Genomic DNA, 18,795 nt, shown 5'->3' on the forward strand with positions numbered 1-18,795 from the left:
CTGTGCTTCCTTTAGAGACAGGCATACCTCTCCCTGAGGATTATAGTTCTACTACAATGCAAGAAGTCAGAGGTCTGTGCAAAACAAGAGAAAGACAAACAGTTATTTATACAGAAAACTAAAGAAATATCTCCTTTGTTCAACCCTTCTTCAATTCCTATATCATTGAGGCTACACCAAAGACCCTCTACCAACATAACAAAATCGTTACCATTTTGTCTCCTCACTGTTACCACTCCCACTCCACTCTCCATTTGACCTGCAAGAAGGAGACCAACACACCTATCTTCCTCCCTTTTGGCTGTAATGTCATATACAGTTCTGGAATTAAATGCTAAAACACACGAGAAATGAAAGAATGCTGCCTGTGAATTTTTTATATCAGGCTCTGCCTGTGTTAAGTAGCTTGCAGACCTCACTGACATTTGTAACTCACCCCCCTTCCTGCCCCAACTCTAATGAAACCATTGTACCTAGGCAGAGTGAGATGCAGGATATGATTCACCGAGATGAGTTGTTAGATGCAGAATCTGTAAAGGTGTTGAAGGGATTTGACATTGCTGAATCAGGACACTGGATAGAGCAGCTGGACTCAAGAATGAAAACAAAGGGCAATATTCAGAAGGAGCAATATGGCTGACTTCAGGAAGGGGTAATGGGTATTCTCCATGGTTCATATGCATGTTCTGTACAAAAACCCTTCCACACAAAGCTGTTGATATCCATTTGCAGAAGCACCACTACCATATTTTGTGCTTAAGGGTATTTATTCTCTCCTGCTGGTGGCCTCCCAGGGTCTCTCAGAACAGTCACAGGAATAATATGTCTACCAAATTCTATCTGACAAGTAGAGAGAGTTCAGTTCCCCCATCACTCCCTATTCTGCTTCTGAAATGTTAGGATGGGCTATAGGAATAAAAAAAGGAGGATGGTACTTTGAAAAGAACAGCAATTATGGCAACTTGGGCACGTGTGAGTTAGTGCTACCCAGTGCAAAAGTGCCTGCTGACTGACACCAGTCAGACTCAGCTGGGTAGCCCTAGTCCCCAAGGGGTGGTGACATAAAACAAGACATCCACCCAGAATGGCAGGGACTTGAAGTATGTTCATAGGAACTAAGAATATCCTGATTTCAGTAAACAAGGGAACTATAGAAGGTAAATAAGCAAATAGTGAGATGAAAAATCTTTTGAAAACATTCCTTTCTCAGCCATCGTCAGATCAAAGGAAATTCTGTAGACACAACTGGTTGGAAAATAAAATATTTAGTGCAATATAATAGATTTTGGCAAATACATATTTCTGGGGAATGGGAGCAGGGGTGGGGGTGGGGTAGAAGATTTATTTTTCATTGTATGCCCATGTGTGCTATTTGGCCTTTTTATTACAAAAGCTAGTTTTGCAAATTAAGAAGAAATATATAGTATAAATATATACTATATATTGCTATAGTTCAGCAATGTTATGGATATAAGATGAATATACAAAAAGCAAAGTTCTATACACTAGCAATGAACAATCCAAAAATAACTAGAATTAAAATTCTATTTATAACCACATCAAAAATAATTTAACAAAAGAAGCACAAACCTTTTATTATGGAGAACTACAAAACATTGTTCAATGATGGTTTTAAAGAGTTAAATAAGTAGAAAAATATCTAAAGTCCATAGATCAGAAGACTTAAGATTATTAACATGGCAATACTCCCTAAACTGATGTACAGGCTTAATCCCTATCAAAACCTCAGCTGGCTTCTTTGAAGAAATTGACAAGTTGATCCTGAAATTCATATGGTGATACAAGGGAACCAATACATCCAAAACCATCTTGAAAACAACGAGCAGAGTTGGAGGACCCATACTTCTCAATTTCAAAACTTACTATAAGGCTATGGTAATCAAGATAGTGTGGCATAAGGATTAACAAACAGCTCAGTGAAATAGAATAGAGAGTCCAGAAATAAAAATAAACTCACACATTGGTATCTATTGATTTCAACAAGGATATCAAGACAATTCTATGGGGGAAAGAATTGTCTTTGCAATAGATGGTACTAATACAATTGTATATTCACATGAAAAAGAATGAAGCTGGACTCCTTCCTCACACCATACACAAAAACTAATACAAAGTGGATTACAGACTTAATGTAACAGCTAAAACTATAAATATCTTAGGAGAAAATATAGACATTAATCTTCATTGCTTTGAGTTTAAGCAAAATTTTTTAAATATTGTCATCTCTTGGCATGCACAGGGTATTGGTTCCAGAACCTGTTTAGATACTAAAATCTGCTGATGCTCAAGTCCCTTTCATAAAATGGTGTGGTGCTTGCATATAACCTATGCACATTCCCCTACTATTATACTTTAAATCTACTCTAATTATTTATAAACCTAATGTAATGTAAATGCTATTTAAATAGTGGTACTGGATTGATTAGGGGATAATGACATGGAAAAAGTCTATATTTTTCAGCACAGATATAATTTTACTTTTTCCAAATCTGCAGTTGGTGAAACCCACTGATGCAGAACCTGTGGAGGAGATAAGAGTGCCAACTGTATTTACAAATGGAAAAAGAAAAATAGATAAACTTTTGTGTTTCAAAGGATACCATCAAGTAAATAAAAAGACAACCCATAGAATGGGTGAAAATATTTTTGACAGGGGACTTATACCAAGAATATATAAAGAACTCTAATTAGTCAATAATGAAAAAATAAATAATCTTAAAGTGAGCAAAGCAGGGATTAGGAGTATAGCTCAGTGGTAGAACACATGCTTAGTGTACACAAGACCCTAGGTTTGATCCCCAGCACCCCAAAATAAACAAACAAATAAAATTTAAAAATACAAATAGGCAAAGGTTTTGCATACATATACACATAACCAATACATTCATGATGTCAATGTCATTTAGTGAAATGTAAATCAAAACTACAATGGGTGGGGGGTTGGCGATATCTCAGTGGTAGAGTGCATGCCTAGCAAGCATGAGGCCCTGGGTTCAATACTCAGCAACACACACGCGCACACACACCCCAATACAATGAGCTACATTACTTCACAACAGGTACATCTTGGGCACTCAATAATAATAATAATTCCAATGATCAGTGCTATTTTGAAGAGAAAGAGTGAGCGCTTTCTGCCCTCCCTAAGAAATAAGTTCTGCAGCTGAAGGCTGCAGAGGACAGGCTTCAGGGCAGAGGGGAGGAGGCAGGAAGCTCTTCCAGGTAGGCAGTGTTCTCAGCCAGTGGTGGGAGTGGGCAGAGCCAGGTGAGAGCGCTTGGGATTCTCCTTCCATCTAGGGGTTACTCTGGACCAGGTCATGCAGCAGTTCACTCAGGCCTGTGTGGTGTTAGATGAGGCTAGGCTAAATTTTCTTCAACAGCATCTCCAGTCCTCTTCTGCTGCCCTGTTTCATACTCATCTCCAGAATGAGAGGAGAGTGGGGCAGAGACATTCAGACTTACCTAGCCTTGTTGAAGAAGGTCCAGTGGGGACCTGGGTGACGCCTTCCATTTGAGCCTCTCATCAGCCCTTGTAGAAGATTCTTTACTTTTCTGGATCATCTGTGTGCTCCCCCAGTGGACCAAATGTCCTGCCCACATTCTCACTCTATCTTTCAGCAACTCCATGAAGTGGCACTATGCTTCCTGGTTTACAGAAAGGAAGCTGGAGCACAGAGAAGTGAGAATACTTGCCCAAGAACACAGGGAGACTCTGTGGCAGAATCTTCGTTTCTCTCCCTCTAAGGAGAGCACTAAACAGCTCTCATTAGTGGCCAGGCACAGTGATTTATGCCAGTAATGCTAGCTACTCGGGAACTGAAGGTCAAGAGCCTCACTGAAAGCCGGTTGGAAAATGTGATGTCGACCAGACTTGGATATTTTCTTTAAAGGGGGATTTTCACAAGACAATCATTGAGAGACAAGAGTATCTTCTTCTAATTTTATCAAGGGGCCCCACATCAGTCTTTGACTTCTGTCCCTCAGAGTCAATGCTATGCTGCCAGTTCTGGCCTATGCAGGGTCTTAAAGAGCAAGAGCTTATGGCAGCTGTAGCCTGACAGGGAAGAGAGAGGCCTGGGTAGCTGCATATATGGACCCCAAAGGCTGAGTCAGAGGATTGACTGGAACCATCTCTTACCTTTACAGGGGCTCGGCTTACAAAGCTTCCTGTGGTGCTCAGGGTGTGTTGATAAAATAGCATTGGGGGTTAGCAATCTAGCCACCTTGACTTTGGAATAGGAATCTGGTCTTTGGATCAAATAGCATCTTTGGGGACCATCAGTCCCTGACTTTGTACAGCCCAGCACCAGAACTTAGGCCTGGCCAAACCACAGCTATTTCAGAAGGTCAGAATAGGTGGCTGCTGCCACTCCCTTCTCTTGGTTGTCACTTCTTGGCACTAAAAGTGAACCATAAGGAAATCAATGGGAAAGAATGGAGTCTAGCTTCCACAACCAGGGACTAGCTCCACCAGGATCTGGAATAATATAGCTCAAGTGTGGGGGACATGCTTGCTGACATGTACTCTTCTGTCCCCTGTCTCTTTAGTCTAGGACAGACTTCATCTGAAGGGACAAATGGTGCCTTGTGACCCAACCTATGTCTTCCCTCTCCTCCCCAGGCAGGAGGGCCCTTGACAGCAGACAGGGAGCATGAAGCCTCCTACAGGATCCAGCAGGGAAGCTGAGACAGGCCACAGTCAGCTGGTCAGGAACATGGGAAGCACGTGGCAATGTCTACCAGATCTTTACCAGGGGCAGCAAAGGGTGAGGGGCCTTGGGACCCTTCAGGACCAACGCATGGGAGGGCCTGAGGAGTCTAGCTCAGTCCCTAAATGGACTTTTAGGAGTTTGGAGCTTCAGGCCCACATTCCTACCTCCCTACCAACCCAGTCAGTGAGGCCCCTGTAGATCTGGCCCACTGAGGCTTTATCTCAATTTCCTACCTCTTATCCTTCATCCTCTGGTGCCTTGGAAGAGGGCAGGGCCAGGTAAGAAGGGTTAAGGTTACCTCCCTGCCAGCTTGGACTCTGCCCCAGGAGTGTGGGCAGACAGTCCCTGTACACAGATGTACAGTCCTACTAGCTGCCTCAGGACCTTCACCCCTGTCCTAGGCAGCAGCCCACCTCTCACAGGCCTGTTCATGTGATGATCCTCTCAAGTTTGGCCCTGTCCTGTCAGTGGCAGGACACATTGGCACTGGGCTCTCAGGAGTCACAGCAGTAGGAACTGTCAATGCAGGAAGGAGTCTGTTTGACATCTCCTTGGTCTTCACTAGAGTGGGTGTCCCCACTACCCTCAAGCCAGGTTCTTAGGTGGTATCTGGGACTGCAGTGTCCTTCTCCAGCAGTTAATAAGCTATCAGCATTCCCCTTCTTGGCACACGCCTGGGGCATGGCACAGTCTATCCCCAGCCAAGGGCCTCATGACACACTTGCATGTGTAGGCTGGCCCCTGGCCACAGGGAAGCAGCCCCTTGCCAGCTGCCTGTTTTCACAGCTGTCACCCCAATGAGGTGGCACAACATCTTCCTGTGTTTCAGACTCTGTGGAGATGTCTGCCTGCTCTCAGACAGTCTTTGAAGTGGCCCGTTGGCAGTGAGTCTGGGCCATGGGGTGAGCTCCGCCATGACACTCTTCGGTGACCTTGAGCAAGACCCTTGCTGGCATCTGCAAAATGAGGGGTGGGACACTTCTCACTCTGCTACCCCACAAGAATGAGGAGAAGAACTTCCCTTCTTTTCACTTACAGGACCCCAGGATGAGCAGAACTTCCACTGGAGGAGTGAGGTCCTGTGTGAGGAGCGAGTGAACTAGTCAGTTCAGCCCCTACCCAACACTGGGGCGGAGAGGTAGGGTAGGGCTTGGGCTGTTGATGCTAGGCTCTCCTTGCATGGGGTGGGCACATACATCTGTCAGGTCAGGGTGCATGTGTTGGGAGATGCCACCCCCTGCATGTTAGAGTGGACCTTAGATGAACCACATAGGGGGCACACACAAAGCATGTCAGCTTGTACAGGATGTGAGTATCGATCTGAGAGCCTGGGCTCTCAGGCATTGTGACCTGGTGAGAGTTGGCAACCTACCACCAAACAGCCTGAGAGTTGGAGGAAGGCACCTGGGTCCTGGCGCAGGGATGGGGCTGGTGTGATAAATGCACACAGGTCTTGCTTATCACTATCACTCAAGTGGGTGCTTGTGGAGGACACACGCACCACCCCTCTGCAGAAAGAGAACACCCAAATTTACAAGCCTCCATCCCCACTGGGTAAAGTCCAAAATCCTGCTCTCTGAATCTAGGCCTAAGAGGGCTGCAACCTCTGCAGAATGAAGGGGTGACACTGCAGGGGAAAGGATGGCTTTCTGCCATACGTCTCTACTTTCCTCCAGGCTCTTCTGAGGGACCTCCAGATACAGCGGCCCCTCCCCCTATCTTCAAGAGTCAGATTTGAACACAGTAGGAGTTTCTTTAGGCAAGGTCAGAAAGAGAGAGCAAAGCACTTTGGGAGTGACAATGGGTCTGGAAGGCAGCTTTGCCAATCCCAGAGAGGATGCTATCTGCATACTCAATTGTCTGGGCATTGCTTGGCACTTTATGAAACTGCAGTACAGCTGATATACTTTCCCTTATTATTTTCCCAAGTTATACATTTGAGACAACAAAGACCGCTAGCCTTTCAGCCCAGGATCCCAGCTAATTGAAGCCAACTGTCTATCACCAGCCCACACCAGTTTGCACTGCAGTGAAAGACCATGGATGTCTATCAGCCATTTCTAATTTGAGAGTCAGGCGATTGGAGAGGAAGCTGGATGAAGGACGTGATTGTATTCAGTAAACACCTTATTCATGGTAAGGCAAGTCATTTATCAGCAATGTTTAATTTAGGTCTCATGTTCAACAGAAAAATTAAAAATCAGTAATTCAGTTTTAGTAAAAGAAATTTCCATCTCAAACATCTTATCTTATGTTAACTCCTGCCTTTGTTTTGTATTTGTTTAAAAGATGAGGCCCAGCAATATAGCACAGGCTGACTCTGAACTCCTTGGCTCAAGCTATCCTCCCTCCCCGGTCTCTCTGGGACTACAGCTAGTACTATAGGTGTGTACTACCATTCCCATCTAGGCCTTTTGGTTTTTGTTTTTTAAAGTGCTAGGAATCAAACCCAAACCCTTACCCATGCTAGGCAAGTACCCCACTACTGAGTTACATATCCAGTCCTTGACTGGACTACTTATTAAAACTATCTTCTCAAATGAAATTTTGAAGTAAGCTCACCCCAATACATAAGCAATTGTATTATATTGGGTAAAGACAGTGAAATATAAAAATACAATGAAAGACTGGTGGAGTGGCTCAAGTGGCAAATCACCTGCCTAACAAAGGTGAGGCCCTGACTTCAACCCCAAGAACCACAAGAGAGAAAGAGAAAGTCAGAGACAGAGAGACACAGAGTGTTGGGCTGGGGGTATTGGTTCAACTGGTAAAGCACCTGTTTGTCCCTGAGTTCAAGCCAAAGAACTGCCCCCCAAAAGGGGATGGGGATGCAATGAATGCAAAAATGCAATGAATACTTAAAATGCAATGATTAACAATTAAGTTTATTAGCTGTTTTACTAAAGCAAATATTTACAGTAAAAATAACAAGGTAGAGAGAAGCTTTTTAATGAAATGCTCACAATGTCTCATGGAGGAGACACCCTCAGGGATGATAATACAATGAATGAGGTAAGGTGAGCAGGAAAGAGTCAGGCTGCAGATCAGCTTCTTGATACCAAGGAGATCCTAGTTTGAGACTGGGTTAGGGCAGCTCCTGGACATCATTGGTCTTACATTTAATAACACAAAAATGTCACTTCATCAGTTACTTTGGCTCTGATATTTATTCCAGAAGCTCCTGGCCATTTGGAGGTCTCTTTATCCTTGAGTAGGGACTGATTGTGTCGTCCATCATAAAATCATACAGGACTTTTGCCCAGGAATTGTAGTGGGGAAGGTTGTCGTAGTATTCAGCTGCTATTTTCCTCACCTAGAAGTGAAAAGTACAGCAAGGTGAACACTGAATGTCACTCAGGCCTATCAAAGATGACCGGTGAATGTCACCTTCGATTTGGACAAAATCCACACCATTCACAAGGGCCATACTGTTCATCGTGATCTTCAAAACATCCTACAATTCTTTCATTCATAGGACAATCTACAGACCACACACACACACACAAATAAGCCTTGAGCCTAATGCACACTGATCCTATGTCAAGGCCAGCAGCAATCAGTTTCTTTTAGCAGCTGGAATAGAAAGACACTAGAGCTTTCCCAATGTAGAAGGACAGTCAGTTTAGATCCTGAATAGGCACTTGAGTTAAGATACTCCTGAAGAGTAAAACTATATTAACAATCATGATAAAGACAAAAAGTTATAATTTGTACTACTTTAAAGATATAAGTAAAAAAATCAATAAATTCCATAATACTAGGAGTTAGAAAACCTAGGGAATTTATTACCATGTCTCCAATTCAATTCAAGTGCAGACTTAATAAATCTCTGGTTGTCTATTTACTTTACAAAGTTATGTATAATGGAAAAATACACACTTAAAAGTGCTTTGTGAACAGCAAAGCTTAGTAAAAAATAATTTGAAATTAAAGTTACAATTAATATATAAAATTTAAAAACATTTGTTATAAAAATATTCCATTATTGACCATAGTGATGGTTGTATAGTTCTCTGAATATACTAAAAACCATTGACTCATAGACTCTAAATGGGGAATTCACATGTGAATTATATTTCAATACAACATTTCAGAATACTTTATAGGAGCTGCGGGTGTGCCGAGAGGGACAGCACTTGCCTAGCATGTATGAAGCTGTGGCTTTGGTGTTTAGCAGCCCAAAACAAGTGACAGTAACGACTGCCGAACCATTATTACTGTGTATCTATTAATGACGCAGTAGGCGTACTAGGACAGCTGTATATGCAACTCATCTAAATTAAATAAATACCAGGTAGCTATGAAAAACAAAACAGGACTATTTATGCCCAGCACAGAAGGAGCAGAAAAGGAAAGATTAGTGAACTCTAGAGATGTTTGTTAGTCTGGCTAAGGAATGAGAAGACAGCGTGGAAGAGAAGGAAGTGAGTAGTCACTGAGGTCCATGCTTAAGTCACATGACATCTGAAGTGAACGATGTTTTTATTATCAGGACTGCTCTAGAAGACTACAAGTAAAAGTGTGTGTCCTATGTTGAGAAAAATTTCTTTTGTTCAATTGGTACTGGCTTTACTTTAAACCCCATTCCTTTAAAAAATAATAAAAATAAAAAGTTGGGCTGGTGGCATAGCTCAAGTGGTAGAGCAGAAGGCCCTGAGTTCAAACCCAGTACTGCCAAGAAAAGGTAATAATCATAAAAATAAAACATAAATTCCCTAATCACAGAAGAGGCAAAGAAAAAGCTGCAAATTCTGCACTCAGAGCAAAATGATAGCAAGCAGCTGGGGTGGGGTGGGGCGGGTGGGGTGGTGGCAGCACACAGTACTACAGGTTCAAAGTTTGTCTTCAGATGGTGGTGTCCTGTTTTTTTTTCCCCAAAAAAGATTTTACTGAAAATGTAAAACCCACCAAAAAGGCAAAAGAATAGTAAAATGAATACTCACATTTGTTTCCTCAGTTTTACTATGATTATCCCTTTGATGTGCTTACTATCAATTATTCTATATGTAATAAACCCACTCACTTTGTTCTCCTTGCTGGACTTTCTAAAAGGAAGTGCAAACAGTATGTGACAGCTTGCCCCTGATAGTTCATTCCTAAACATTTTGCACTGTAACTCCAAAGGACATTCTTCTGCCAAACCACAGCATTATTATACTAAAATACATTGTGCCAAATGTTTACTGTCAAGAGGAGACAGTCCTACCTTGGAAAGATTGCAGTATTGTCATCCATTTATTTTGAGGATCAATTATACAGGTTACCTGTATTTCATAATGAACCACACACATGTCCTAGCAAGGGTCCATGAGCAGGAGCTGACCTCACAGAGGAGTTTGGTTTTCTATTTCTGAGTTGCTTTGCACATAACAGACTTTGCATAACCCCAAAACAAAACTTAGGGATACAAGAGAGTACACCCTCAGGAGACTGGAAGACATAGCTTATGATAAAGTATATTAGATTCCTTTACAGTAAGCAAGATGAGACTTTTGATTACATAACCATCAGAAGTTAGAACGTTAAGTCCTCTACTTACCAGTGGAAGGTTTTTTCCAGGAATGTTGGGGAAGTCATGATGTTCAGTATGACAACCCACATTGAAGGTGAGTAAATTCAGAGGCCCATAATACGAGTACATTTCATGTTCTTTTAAGCACATATAACGTTCAGCTATAAAATGTTCAGAAATTGGGTGCAAACCCAGACCAAATAGGGTTGCTGCCAACATGTAGACTAAAGATTTACTTCCAAAAATGTAATGAACCATGTCAAAAGTAATCTGAGACACAGTATTGTAACTTCCAGATACAAAATTGGTTTGGGGTTGATTAAGAGAGGTTGTAAAACATAAAAGAAAATGTGAAAAATAACCCAAATAAACTTTCTCAAAGTAATACAGAAAAACCAGACTTCAAAATCAGTAGGAATATCCAGATGCCATCAGCTCCAAGGTATCAGCGATGATCCATGTGATACCTCTTAAAGGAAATTGAATATGGAATCCCAATGGGATTAGCAAACATTCCAAACCAGCGACTTCAGTGTGTTTTGTGGCAAGATTGTGAGCAATGTCATGAGTACCCATAGTCATTGAGTGGTTAACCCAATTGCCAAAAGCATAGGTCCAAAATATGACCTATTTCCAATCCAAGTCTCTGACTAAGTAAAATACAACCAACTGGGTAAGAACCATCAGAATTATAATCCATTTCAAGTTGTAATAAGGATTACATAAAATCCTAAAGGATTACATAAAATCATAAAGGATTTTATCTCTAGATAATTTGCTGTAAGAAAAAAATAATCAGGAATGGAGAAAAGTACAAATTGTTCAGCAATATAATTGAATTAACACATTAATCAAATTTTCTTCTCCAAATCATAATATTCCCTCTATCAGAGACTTCATCAGATATATACCTCCTACAGGGAAGGAATAGATATAATGACAGTAAAGTTATTAAAATATTGTGAATTTATTTGAGAATTTAAGGAAAAAATTAGCCTCAAAAAAATCTTGAAGCTCCACATCATTTTGTATTAAAATGTTATATCTATATTTAGACAAAGCTTTACCATCTTTACCTTATACAAAACATAATTAATGCATGGTAACATTTGATAGGTTTCCCAGAGTCATAAAACTTATTTTCAAGATTCTGTCAGACAAAACAACTTGTTCCATATTATTCTGAACCGAATTTCCCCAAAGCTATAATAGTAGATATAAACTACTAATATTGCTTAGTATTGTGCCTAACCCCTATAATCCCAACTGTTTGGGAGGTAGAGATCAAGAGGACTGCAGTTCAAGTCCTGCCCCAGGCAAAAAGTTAGGGAAACTCATCACAACAAATAAGCCAAAGGGCCTGCACCTTTGATTGCAGCTAGGCAGGAGGTGTAAGTAGGATCACAATCCAGGCTGGCAGGGCAGCAACGTGAGAAACTATTCTAAAAAAAACTAAAGCAAAAAGAGTTGGGGTATGGCTCTAGTTGAGGAGTGCCTGCCTAGCATGCCAGAGGACTTTTAGTTCAAATCCCACTATGGCAAAACAAACAAATGAAAAAAAAAATCCCTAGTAGTATGAAGGTGCCAATAAAGTAAAATGGAAGAATAATAGTCCTTTCAACAAATGGTGCATAACAACTGGTTATCAGCATGCAGAAGAATGAAGATGGACCCATTCCATATCCCCTACACAAAAGTTAACTGAACGTGGATCATAGGCTTAACTGTAAGAAAACTAGAAAACTCAAAACACTAAAACAAATCTGAGGCTTTTGTGACTTCTTACATACTCTACCAGAAACACATGTGATCAGAGAGAAAAAATAGATAAAATTGACTGTATCAAAGTCATTTCTGTTGCAATCACACCAACAAAACAGTCAGATCATGTTTGCAAATTATCTATCTTATAAGGGAATTATATCCAGAATATGTAAAGAACTCTTACAATTAATAATCCAATTTTAAAGTGGGCAAATTAGTTGAGTAGGCATTCTTCCAGAAAAGACAGAAAAATTGCCAATAAGCATATGAAAGATATAAAAATCACTAGACACTAGGAAAATACAAATGGAAACCACAGATCCAATTTCACCCACACTAGAGTGGCTACAATTAAACACACACACACACACACACACAGTCAGAGAGAGCAACTATAATGTAGACAAACTGGGAATTTAAAAGGGTGCGGCTGGGCAGTTACTTGCCTGGGTTCCATCCCTCACTCTGAAATAGATGATAGATAGATGATAGATAGATAGATAAATAGATAGAAAGAAAGATAGATGATAGATAGATAGAAACAGAGTGCAGCTCCCTGAGATTTTAGGTATGTGCCACCATTCTTAGCTTTTGTCTGCTGAGATGTGGTCTCACAAACTTTTTTGCCTTGGCTTGCTTTGCACCCCAATCCTTCTGATCTCAGCCTCTCCCATAACTTGGTATGGCAGGTGTGTGCCATAACATTCTTTATTGAGATGGGGTCTTGCTAACATTTTTCTTTTTTTTTTTTGCCCAGAATGGCCTTGAACTGCAATCCTCCCAATCTCATCCTCTCAAGTAGCTAGGATTACAGGAGTGAGCCACTGGTGTCTAGCTAGTTTCAGAATTTTTTGAGGAACCTCCATAGAGTTTTCCATAATAAGCTGTACTAATTTACAATCCCAACAGCAAATAAATTCCTTGTACTCCCATCCTCACCAGCATTTTTAAAACATAATAGCTATTCTATTTGGGTTGAGATGGTATCTCCTTGTAGTTTTTTTAAATGAGCATATATTAATTGTACAAAGGAGTTTCACTGTGGTATTTCCATACATGCATCTATTGTAATGTGATCAAACACAACCATTCTATCACTCTTTCTTATCCCCCCTTCCCCATTTCTACTTTACATATTTAATACATTTCATTAATGCTATTTTCATACATAGATAATAATATACTTTGATCATGTTCACCCCTCTAAACCCTCTTCTTTCCTTCTCTCCCCTCACACTGGCTCCCCTCCCCAACACTCCCACATTTACATTTGTATTATATTCATATATACATATATTTATGTCTCGATCCTGCATGTGAGAGAAAACGTGCAGCATTTGTCTATCTGAACTTCACTTTGTTTCATATAATGACACCCATTTCCATTAATTTCCTGCAAATGACATAATTGCATTCTATTTTATTTCTGAATACTCTACTGTGTATATATATATCACATTTTCTTTACCCATTCATCCACTGATGGGCACCTTGACTGTTTCCATAGCTTAGCTATTATGAATAGTGCTGCTATAAACATGGGTGTGCAGCTACATTTATTGAATGCTGACTTACATTCCTTCAGATATAAGCCCAAGAGCAGTACAGTGGAATTCTATGGTAGTTGAGGAATTCCATAGTGGCTGCACTAATTTACATTTGCACCAACATTGTAAAGCATCCCTTTTCCCCGGCATTGGAGTAAATGGCTATCATGTGATGATAGCCATTCTGACTGTGGTAAAATTGATTCTCAGTGTAGTTTTGATTTGCATTTCCTTTATGGTTAAGGATGTCAAACATTTCTTCAAGTATTCATTGGCCATTTGCATTTCTTTCAAGAACTGCCTGTTCAATTCATTCTCCCATTTGATAATTAGATTGTGAGATCTTTTGGTATTTAGTTTCTTGAGCCCTTTGTATACTCTGGTCATTAAAACTTTGTCAGATGAATAGCTGGCATATTTTATGACATCTGTAGACTGTCTTTCATTCTAGCAATGGTTTCCTTGGATGCCAGAGCATTTTAATTTGTTGAAATCATATTTCTGAGCGATTGGAATCCTATTCAGAAAGTTGTTGACTTGGCCTATATTTTCCTGTAGTAGTTTCAACTTTTCAGTCTTCCATTAAGGCTTTGATCAATTTTGAGTTGACTTTTTTCAGGGTGAGAGGGATCTAGATCCTGGTAGTATTTGTTTTGGTTTCAATTCCCTGATGGCTAATATTATTGATCATTATTTCATATCTGTTTTGGCCATTGGTATTTCTTCTTTTGAGAAGTGTCTCTTAATTTTTTTTTTTGAGGCAGGGTATTGCTATATAACCCAGGTTGACATCAAACTTGCTGGCCTCAAACTTGTGATCCTTCAGACTCAGCCCCCAAGTGCTAGGAGCTCAGGCATGCACTGCTATGTCCAGCTTCATTTACCCATTTTTAAATTGGATTATTTGGGAGGATGTTGTTGAGGTGAAGATTAAGTTTTGACATCCTTATGTATTCTGGACATTAACACTGTTAGATGAATAGTTGCAAATATTTTCCTCCCTTCTGTAAGTTATCTCTCCACTTTGTTGATTATTTCCTTTGCTGTGCAGTTTTTAGTCTGACATAATCCCATTTGTCAGTGTCTGCTTTTATCTCCTGTGCTTTTGAGGTCCTATCCAGAAAATCATTGTCTCTACTGATGTCTTGAATGTTTCCCCAGTTTTCTTTTCACAGTCCCAGAGTTGCATGTCTACATTTAGGTCTTTGATCCCTGATGATTTTTGTACAGAGTAAGAGAGGACGGGTTTCAGTCTACTGTATGTGTATTTCCAGTTTTCCCAGCACCATTTATTGAAGGAACTGCCTTTTCTTGAAAGTATGTGCCTTTGTCAAAAATCAGTTGGCTGTAGATGTGAGTTTTGTCTCTGGGATCACTACTCTGTTCCATTGATCTGTGGGTCTGTTCTTATCCCAATACCATGCAGCTTTCGTTTCTATGGCTGTGTGCTATGTCTTGCAAATAGGTACTATGATGCTCCAGTTTTTATTCTTTATGCTCAGGGTTGCTTTGGCTAATCAGGGTCTTTTGTGCTTCCATGTGAATTATAGGATTGTATTTTTCTAGTTCTGTGAAAATTGCTATAGGTATCTTGGTGGAGATTGCACTGAATCTGTAGATCACTTTGGGAAGTATGGACATATCAATAATATTAATAGGACGTAACTCAATTGTAGAGTACTTGCCTCCCTCTGAAAGACCTTAAGTTCAACCCCTAGAGCCACAAACACGCAAGAAGAATGTTAATTCTTCCAAACCATGAACATGGGAGGTCTTTCCATTTTTTGTGTCTTCTTCAATTTCTTTCATCAATGTTTTCCAACTTTTAATGCTGAGGTCTTTTGCTTCCTTAAGTTTATTCCTAGGTACTTAATTTTTATAGCTATTGTGAATGGAATTGCCTTCATGTTTTCTTTCTCAGAAAATTTTTTATTGGTATAAAAACTTTACTGATTTTTAAAAGTCATGTTCTTATTATATTGACCAGGATGGTATCAAACTTATGGGCTCAAGTAATCCTCCTACATAGGTGGTACCACAGGCCTGTCCAGCTGAAAAGCTACTGGTTTTTATACACTGAACTGTATCCTGCTCCTTGACTTAATTCATTTGCCAGTTAAAATGGCCTTTTACTGGGGACTTCAGGTTTTTCTTTATATAGAATTATATCATCTGCAAACAGGGATAATTTGATTTCTTCCCTTCCTGCAGTAACACTTAAGTCATGCCCCCAGTCCTTTTTACTATAGTAACTTTCAGCTAGATCTCATGCTTTTTGCTTAGGCTGGCCTAAGACCATGATCCTCCTACCTGTGCCTTCCAAGCAGCTGAGATTATAGTTGGGAAACAGCACACCAAATTTTTTGTTGAGATGAGATCTCAATAACTTTTGGCCCTAGCTGGCATGGAACCATGATTTTCCCAATCTATTCCTTTGGAGTAGAAGGGATTAATAGCATGAACTGCTTTAGCTATGTGGGAAAATGGGGACCTTACTTTTTCTTTCAATGGGCACGTGGATGCTGAGAAGAAAACCTAGGGAAATGGCATATACAAGAGATAATTCAATGCTCCACCCATTACTCTCTTTAAGAAATAGAGGCTAAAAGCATATTCTTTCCAGGTAATCTAATCCAGATTAGAATCCTCCTCTTACCATGGACCCATTCCTTCTTATTTCATCTTTTCAAAATCTCCAAGGTGAATTCTGGGAGGCAGTATTAAATTGGTTAACGTCTGTAAAGCACTCTAATAATGTTATCATTAATAACAGCCTGGGAACGATGAAAGAATTAATTCTCTGTTACACGGAAGCCCTAAACTCTAGAATTAGGTAAGGCCTACTTAGTCTGGCCTAAAGGCCCTAACCTAGCAGCCAGGAGACCAGCAGGCTAAACTGAGAATCATCCCTACTTGGCAAGTCTTCATATTTCAGCCTTTTCACCCACAAAACCTGGAGGGGGTGAAGGATGTCTATGAATCGGCTTGTCCTAGGATCACTGTCCCCCGCATTAGCTCCACTGGCCCGGGATGCCCCAGGACATACCCTGTGCAGCGCACTCCCGCCAGCCTGCCTTCCCTGGCAGGGACTGTGAGGAGGAGGGAAGGAATCGGTGCCACCTTGACGCACAGAAATCTTCCAGCTGGAGGACCTGGCTGGGTGGCCCAGCTGGATACCCTTAGCCCCACCTGGACGGCGGGAGCGCGGCACGGATGCCCGCGCTCGGGGACGCGCCCGCAGCCCTTCACCGAGGGGCCGTGCAGTGCCGGAGGACGCGCGGTCCCCATCCCTCCCTCCGGGCTGAGCCCCAAGATCTCTTCGCGCCTCGCCTGGCTTCTGCTGCTGGGAGGTGAGCGGGGAGCCCGGCAGCGCTGAACGCGGCGTGGGGCGGCGGGTAACGGGCCTTGGCGTGGGGCTGGTCGGTGTAGACCCACTCGAAGTCTCCCCGCGGCACGCGGATCCCCATGGCGGTGGCTCCGGGTTGGCTCTGGCTCTCCCTCCGGGTTGAACTCCAAAGCGATGGACCCGCGCAGCCATTATCTGGCTGCAGTTCGAAGGTGGCCGGACCAGCTGTGGAGTAGATGCGGACGAGGGCGCAGTCAGGGCCCCGCCCCCGGGTGTGGCTGGGCAGTGGGCGGGGCCGGGGCGGGGCGCGCGGCGCTTGCCCTAGGGGTCCCACGCAGGGCGGGGATCCGCGGCTCTGGGAGCGCGTTCTGAGGCTGTGTGGCTCGTGGGACACAGGCAGGTCCCGGCTCCCTCCTGCTGCTGGCGCCCGGTGCCCGCGCGGTGCCCAAGCCCAGGAAAAGGTGAAAAGGAAGACAAGGTTGCGCGGCGGCACCTCTGGGATCCAGGACCCCCAGGTGACTGCAGAAGCACCTGCTCATGGGATCCTTGACATTAGTATTGGCGGGGGGCCCAAGTTTTTGTTTAATTATCAATTGTAAATTATCCACTGAACCTTTTTCGTCAGCCTTTCAGAAGGGACACGTGAGGGGGAAATGACAGATATGTGGCACCTAAAAGTTAGTAAGAAACCACTAAACATTATTCTTGTGAGAGGGGGAAATGACGAAATTTGTTATTCTGATGTAACCATTTCTCTCACATTTTATGATTGCTCAATCTTGCATCTGTCACAGAAGTCATTAACCGCCTGTTCTTGATAGACGGGATAATTCGTTTCAAAAGTACCACATCTGCATTAGAAAAAGCAACTTTGACTAAGATTACAGAAAGACAGCCAGACACTGGGAGCCTCTTAATAACACACTCACGTACACAACACACACACCATACCACACAGACAAGACCAAATCAGGTCAAGTGCCTGAGTCAGCTTGGTAATGTACACAAACTAGGAAGGAGCGAGGAGCATGTTAAAACACACCACAGAGATGCAGTCAGCAAGAACCATGTGTAGGAAACTCTACAGGACAATGTTCTGGATTCTTTAATAAATAAAATGGGGGGCTGGAGGGAAGAAGGGAGGAACCATGGGTTAAAGAGAGACGAATAGATGCATGAACCAATTGCAGTGTGTCAATCTTACTGAGATTTTGATTCAAAGATTTAAAAAATTGTGTAATTTGAATATCAATTGGATAGTTGAAGCTATTAAGAAATTATCATTAAAATATTAAAGGCAATAATAGTATTATGGTTATAGTTTCCTGAAAGAATTCTTCTTGTTTAGAGACAAATATCAAATACCAGTAAAAAAAAATCTAAACTAAAACAACTAAATTATGGTATGTGCAATTAACCATACAACATTATACTATGCCTACACTACAAATCACTAAAAATGTAGGTCTTTATGTATTGATATGAATCGGTCCCCAAATGTATGTTAAATGAAAAACAGCAGGTATGAATGGAAGTTTGTGCAATCAATATATCCATATCTATATCTATATCTATTTATCTATACCTTGGATATGCATAAAATGTTTCAAAAGACACCACGAAGTGGTTACTTGTGATTGACTAAGTAGCTTAGAGGACTGGCAAGGAATTTTTCCATAAATCCTTTCAATCTTTCACACTTGAGTTGAAAAAAATGCAGATTTTGCAAAAGTATAGAATTTATTAAAATTGGGATTTGGGACATTCTATGAAAAGGAAAAGATTTTGAGCTATGCCATTGTTATGAGGATTGGCACCTATTTTATACCTAAGTCAGCTTTATTAGTTTGCTCTTTTAAAAGTTCTTGAAGTTCTTTAAAAGAAAATACTTTA

The 18,795-nt window shown here is 41.4% G+C and overlaps 1 pseudogene; it reads right to left on the reverse strand.

Moving 5' to 3' along the window:
- Positions 1-7,511: 7,511 nt before the first annotated feature.
- LOC109676939 (sphingolipid delta(4)-desaturase DES1-like) lies at positions 7,512-17,098 on the reverse strand (annotated as a pseudogene).
- Positions 17,099-18,795: the final 1,697 nt, after the last annotated feature.

The sequence above is a fragment of the Castor canadensis genome, chromosome 11, assembly GCF_047511655.1.
Source record: "Castor canadensis chromosome 11, mCasCan1.hap1v2, whole genome shotgun sequence".
Lineage (NCBI taxonomy): Eukaryota > Metazoa > Chordata > Mammalia > Rodentia > Castoridae > Castor > Castor canadensis.